The sequence below is a fragment of the Octodon degus genome, unplaced genomic scaffold, assembly GCF_000260255.1.
Source record: "Octodon degus isolate 3935 unplaced genomic scaffold, OctDeg1.0 scaffold00070, whole genome shotgun sequence".
Classification (NCBI taxonomy): domain Eukaryota; kingdom Metazoa; phylum Chordata; class Mammalia; order Rodentia; family Octodontidae; genus Octodon; species Octodon degus.
The window spans coordinates 6,896,474-6,902,730 of NW_004524646.1; positions in this window are offsets into that span (position 1 = coordinate 6,896,474).

The window sequence follows — 6,257 nt, forward strand, 5'->3', positions numbered from 1 at the left end:
CTGTCTCTAAATTAAGAGAAAGAGATGACAGACACAGACAGACAGACAGACAGACAGACAGACAGACAGACAGACAGACAGACAGAGACAGATGAAGTGGGGAGGGCAGCTGCTGCCTACTGTCGCAGCACAGGCACTCACAGAGCCACAGGCATGGCCCCACACAGCTGCTGTCCCCAGGGATAGTGGCCTCTGAGGGTCACAGCAGCCCTGTCAATACCTGTCAGGTCAACTCTTGGCACTGGTGTGCAGACAACATGGCACCTAGGTAGCGATTTTTTTTCCAAAGTGCCTCTCCTGGCTATCCAACAAGCGAGAAGGGGACTGGTGATTCAGGATGTGGCTGGGTCTAAGGGTATGCCAGTGACACATGGGGGGATGTGGCGGCTGCTGATGGTGTCCCCTGCTCTGGCCATGAGGAGCGTGCAGAGCGAAGGTGAAGATGGGTCAGATTCCACACGCCCCCAACCCACCCTGAGCGTCACAGAGGGTGTGGGCAGAAGCTCAGAAAGCAGAGCACACACTCCCCTCCCGCTGCATGGCGAGCCCCACGCGGTGCGGTCAAGGGCTCCTGTCACCCACAACCCCTGACACGTAGGGAGAAGCCAGAGCTGAGCGAGTATTTGCTGGAGTCTGGGTGGTAAGGTGGCACTAGTTCTAAGGTCCTCTGTGGGTTTGTGTTGTCCCAGTTTCTTCCAGAGAGCAGGCATTTGGTTCCCAGCAGCAGGCATCATTGTTGAAAAGCAGAGTCATTAAATCTCTGAGGGATGCCTTTCTTTCTTTGGGGGGGGGGGAGGCTGGGGCCCACCCCAGGGCTGCAGACATGCTAAGTACGCATGTTGCCATCCTCCGAGCTACTGCCCAAGCCCTCCCAGGGGACCTCAAAGCGTAAAGCAGCCCTGGCCGTGCATACGTGAGTCTACAGTGGCCCAGCTCTCGCTGGTTGCTCTAAAGCAGCTCCTATGTGGAAAGGGCCACTGATGGTGGCCTCACGTGACCCTGAGTGTTTCAGTGTGCACTGCCTTACCTGCTGGCCAAGGGGCTAACATCTGGAAGGCTCGACATGTTTCCTGACTCGCAGCATCACGAGAGTTATTTGTGGTCGCTGCTCCAAGCCACTGAGTTTTGCTAGCAGTGCCCGGGTGAAGCAGCACCCAGCCCTGGGCACCGGATGTGGCTGAGCCTTCTCTGCTGCTTTGTGGCGGCTGGACCACCCCATACATCTGAGCAGCTCCACTGCAGGCCCACTGTGTGGGGTGCATGACTATCTCTATGGAGAGAGCATGGGGATCTCAGGCCCTGGCCAGGCACTGAGGGGCATCCTTTACATTATGGGGTGATGGTGCTCCTGGGGATATGGTCCCCACCGTGCAGGAGATGCTGGTCTTACATCAGCTGGAGCTGCCAGGGACAAGGACGGCTTTGCTCCCAAGGGTGCTATCCAGGATGGGCTGGGCTACGTGGCTCTGTGTTCTGAAATCTCTTCCACAGAAGGAAGGAGGGCAGGCAGGGGGCACCAGGGAGCCCCTGCCCTTCTGCACTAGGAGTAGATGGGGCTCATCTGTCAGGAAGCACTTCCAGCCCGGAGTAGGGGCGCTGCTGTCTTCTCAGCAAGGCTGCAATGCCAGTCCCTGCAAGGTACCACAGAGAAGGGGATACTCATAGCCCTGATCTATAATACTCACAGACCTTGAGTCACTGGAGGTGCGAGGGAGGCTTTATCCACGTGGGAGAGGGGGCACAGAGAAGGAAAGGAGTACCAAGCAGAGACTGGAGACTGGATCCCAGGGAAAATCCTGTTACAGCCCCAATGTTCCTCCCTGAGGAAGAGCCAGAGGGTGTGATGAGGGAGGCTGAATTGTGAGGCTGTGTGTGGATGTCACCCCAACTAGGCCCTCCAGCCTCTTGTGCAGAAAGAGGGTCATACAGTACCCCACCCTGGGCCCACAGGAGGCACTTGGCCTGAGGGCCTCTCCAGGTGGGCCCTGGAGTCACATGGCCTGGAGGAGACACTCAGACCCTTCTGGGGGCCCTTTCTGTGGCACTACCCCAGAACTTGTTCACCTCTGAGCCTCAGCCTCCTCATCTGGGCGGGGGGCAGGTAGGAACTATGTGGAAGTGGCTCTGGAGCTAGATCCCGTATTGCAAGCAGCGGCACCCACCACACCCGGCCTGTTGCCTGTGTAGTATTGTCTGGGCTCTCACCCTCCTGGCAGCCGGGGCAATGGGAGAAATCCACAAGGCCCAGGGAACTAGCTCATCTCCCCCCACAACCTCCCGGATACTTGTGTCCTCTTTCCCAGAGCTAAGGTTACCCTGTATCCTGCTGGCTAGCGCCCTCTCCCCAGGGCCTGATCCCTAACCCAGCCACTGAGGATATTGTCTGGGACAGCGTGGGCCCAGCCTCTGGGGGAACCACACCTCCCTGCCTGCCACCAAGCCTCCCTTGCTTTCCTTTCTCCAGTGCCTGGTCCCAGACCTGGCCTCCTGCCAGCCCTCTTCTCCTCCACCACCTGTGCCCTGGCTTCTGTCACCAGCCTCCTCCTCAGGTCCCTGGCTCTAGACCAGGCACTGTCTACCTACTCTGTACCCTGAAATCTCTTTGCCTCCAACTGCAGGCCTTCAGAGGACCCCTTCTGCAGCCCTCCTGTGATGCCCTGGTCATGCCCGTTTCACCTGTCACTCTCTGCAGCTCTGCACTCGAGCTAGACTGCACCCCCCTGAGAAGCAGTGAGCCCTGCTCTTCCTTCATACACTCTGGTCCCTTGACCTCCAATTCTGTCCTGCACCTCGTCTTTCTCAGCAATACCAGCTTCTGCCCGCTTTTCTGAGTTCAGCTCAGAACTCGCCTTGAGGAAGACTCCCCCGATAGCTGCCCTCCCCCTTCTGCCCCAGTTGGGTTAGGTCCCTTCCTGGGAGCCCCCCCCCCCCCCCCATACCTGGACTTATTTCTCTCTCAGCAGGCTGGCTTGCAAAGGCCTCTGCTTTATGTCCTTCCTGTGTGTAAAATCACTGTTGAAATGACCAGGACAGAAGCACTGATTAGAAGGGCCAGTGAGATAGATCAGCAGACTAAGTGCCTGCTTAGGCAAACAGAGGGACCGGGGTTTGATCCCCAGCACCACCCCCAGACACGCTGAGCTGGCCACCCAGACCAGACACTGTGGTGCACTCCTCTAGTGCTGGAGAGGCTGAAAATGGGAGGATCACTACAAGTTTGAGCTGCATAGTGAGACCCTGTACCATATATATTAAAAAAAAAAAAAAAAAGAAAGAAAGAAAAGAAAAAGGAATCCAGGCACCAGCACACCGCAGGCACACCACGCCCAGCTCTAGCGCACTCTAGTACCTCGAAGGACCTATGTCTGCCATAGGGAAACAAACCGTTGCCACCAATGACCATCCCCTGCCCCTATGTCAGGGTCACCGGGTGTGCAGGGGCCGAGGTCAAGGATGGAAGAGATAAGACTTTCTGTCCTATCCCTTCCCAGATGTTTCTGTGGTGCTGGGCAGCCAGTGGTGGGGGCTTCCAGGGTGGGCACCGTGCCACACGCCCACTGTGCTGTGTCTTCCCAATGTTCACAGAGGCGGGTATTGTTATGACCACCCCCATTTTAGACATGAGGAGCCAGGCACAGAGAGGGTCAGTGGTCACGTGTGGTCACACAGCTGGAGGGACCACACAGTGTCTGCCTGGCACCCCAGCCGTGCCTCTACTCCAGGGCTCCCTGGCCAGTGACTTCCCATCTTGGGTAACAGAACCTGGACTAAACAGCCAGTGAGAAAACTCTGGGGCTTTTGAAGATTCTTTAATACTTCCTCTTGTTTCCCTTCATGAGACGTGTCTGGAGAGAAGATGCTGGCCATCCAGCGTGAGTGAAACTTCAGGGGACAGACATGGCATGTGGGCCAACCCTCAGGGCCAGAACTGGTTTTCACTTCTAACTCCTGAAAATGAGCTGGACTGCAGCATCTTTCATCCACGACGTGACCTATATGGGCAACAGTAAGAGCGACTGGTGCTTTTCCGAGCACTGTCTGTGCTGCTCGCCTGACAACCTAGTGACGCAGGAGCTAGGAGCTTTCCGAGGGAAGTGAGGCCGACAGAGAGCAGGCAAAGGCCACCAGGTCAGCTGGATGGCTTCCAACCTGGGCCTCCAGACTAGAGACCACTGGAGCCCTCCTTCCTGACCTCAGTGCTCCTGTCCCTTGTCCCATGCTGTGTACCATCTCGCATGTGAGGTCCTTGAGGTCACACACCCTTGCTTCTGCCTGTGTCTTGTGGGGCAGGGCACTGTTGGGGTGATCACACTGACCTCAGGGGCCTCTCGGTGCTGGTACCCCAGTGATGCTTTTGATCCACATAGTATCTTGTTCTGGAGCTTAGAGAAAGGCCTGACCGGGCTGTCACCTTTGCACCTGCTCCTCCTGTCCTCCTGCCAGGCAGGAGGCGCTCTGTGCTAAGCCCTGGCCCCCGCCCGACTCTGCTCCATGCCGTGTGCTTGGTTTAATAAAACACCTGCAGACAGGTTCTCCCATTGTGGTGGGTGAGGTGGAGAAATCCCACCCACCCAGAAAGTCTACACACCCTGTGCCTGGGGGGCTCAGCCCACAAGGTCTGAGGCGCACCTTGAAACACGCCTACACAGAGGTGGCGGGGTCTGGTTGTGCCTACATTTCAGGGAGGTTCCTCACCAGCCCTGGATCCTGGAGCAACGGAGACCCTGCAGCGCTCCTTAGCCTTTGGGAAGTACACTCCCGGGGGCGGGAGCTGTGGAGAAGGCTGGCTAGAGACAGCGTGCGGCCCCAGGCCTCAGGGTCGGGACTTGCGCCTGGCGTGCTTGCTTTCATGGATCCCTCTGGAGGTTTGTATCACCTTGCTTTCACCATGTGAGGTGAATCCACCCTTTGAATGGTGTCACTCTGTCTGGAGTGGAAGGCTCATGCCACACTGTAATGACTATTCTTCATATTTGGCATCTTGAAGTCATGGGACAAACTAATAGCCACTATTGTTTCCAATTTCTCTCTGGCTCTGTCTGCTCTGTCTGCTCTGCTCTGTCTGTCTGTCTGTCTGCCTGTCTGTCTGACTGTCTGTCTCCCTCTCTCTCTCCCTCTCTCTCCTGCCTCTTCCCACCCTCCCTGCAGTGATGGGAATTGAACCCAGGACCCTATCACTGAGCTACACCCTCAGTCCTTTTTTAAATTTTGGGACAAGATCTCACTCATTTCCCCTGAGCTAGAATTTGCAATCCTCCTGCCTCGGCTTCTCAGGGTGCTGGGATTACAGGCATGCACCACCACTTCCTTGAGAGAATCTCCCTCTGCCCCCCTGTATGTCCCTTTTAAAATGTTTGTTTAATTTTATTTTTATTAGTATAGTTTCCCACACATAATGATTATATTCACCATGGAGAATCTGTACCTGTACATAACAGATTAATAGTTTTCCCCTTTCCCTTCTCCTCCCTTCAATGCCTCATCTCCTTCCCATTTACAAAAGCTTTGCTTCCACTTTTCCTTTCATTCTCTTCTTTGCATCTCTTTTTCCCTATTTTCCTTTTCTCCTTCCCTGTTTCCCTTCCCAGTTCACGTGTTCTTCCTCCTTCCCAGTATCTGTGCTTCATTTTTATTTATTTTTTATTTTTCTGATGGAACCAGGGATTGAGCTCAGGCACTTGCGCTTGCCAGGCAAGCACTTATTTTACTGAGCTATCTCCCCAGCCCCGCTGTGCTTCATTTTTATCTTCATTTATCCTTTGGGCTTCTCACACAAGAGAAACCATGATATTTGAAGTTGTGTGTCTGATTTATTTCACCTACAATTACGGTCTCTAGATGCAGTTATTTATTTAAAAATGTGTCATTTATCCTTCTTGATGGCAGTATAGTACTCTGTTGTATATAACTACCACATTTTCTTTATCTGTTCATCTGCTGATGGACATATGAGCTATTTCCAGGAATTAGCTATTACAAATTACATTACTATATGAACATGGGGATGTGGATATCCTTGTGGTGTGATGCTCGTTGTGATTTCAGGAAAATGCCTAGAAGGAGACCATCTGGTGAAATGGACCGCTGCCTCTGCTTTTAGTTCTCCTTCTCCTTCTCCTTGTCATTTTCCTTCTCCTTCTTTTTCTCCTTCTCCTTCTTCTTCGCCTCCTTCCCCCTCCTCCTTCCCCCTTCTTCCTCCTCCCAGCCCTCCCCCTCCTCCTTCTCCTCCTTCTCTACCTCCTCCTTCTCCTTCATAC